Source organism: Olea europaea, unplaced genomic scaffold, assembly GCF_002742605.1.
Source record: "Olea europaea var. sylvestris unplaced genomic scaffold, O_europaea_v1 scaffold176, whole genome shotgun sequence".
Lineage (NCBI taxonomy): Eukaryota > Viridiplantae > Streptophyta > Magnoliopsida > Lamiales > Oleaceae > Olea > Olea europaea.
In genome coordinates, this window is record NW_019235321.1 from 28,326 (window position 1) to 29,048 (window position 723).

A 723-nucleotide genomic window follows, 5' to 3' on the forward strand; every position below is an offset into this window, starting at 1 on the left:
TAAAACAAACAAAAAAAATACATAAAAAAAAAAAAAAAAAAAAAACCTATCTAAATAGGTTCAAAAACAACTTAATTTCAAAAATAACTTTTTAACTTTTCAAGTCTTGCCAAATGATATATATATATATATATAAATGCACTTTAATTATACTACTCTCCATGTCACTTCCATACATTTCCTCAGTTCTAATTCATACATAATAATCAATATTTCAAAAATTGTATTTAATTAGTCAGATCGACTGGAAATTTTGAGAACTTATCCAAAATTTGACTGGGTTATAGGTTAAACCTGTGTATTTGAAAACTAGTATAAAACACGATCAACTAGCTACTATCTGCTTATCGATATCGTGTATTATATTTTTATTTAAGAAAATGATTCATTCTTGACACATACTATTTGTGGTGTTACTAGTATATTTCTCATACATACAACAAATGTATTAACTCTAATAAAATACCAAACATACCATAAATGTACATAAAAATCCATACAATATGTACCACAAAATAGTCTATAAACTCTGATAAATTGCATTTTCGCATAGAACAATAATTCATATCCAATGCTTGTAAAAATTAAAAACCCTAACTAACCAAATCATACCCCTAATAGTTAGAAAAATGGGAATTTTCTAAGATGTATACCTTAGAGATTGATGTCCACCCCACCACCCCATCCCCCTCTTGGCTTCAATTTTCAAATCCTACTAATGCC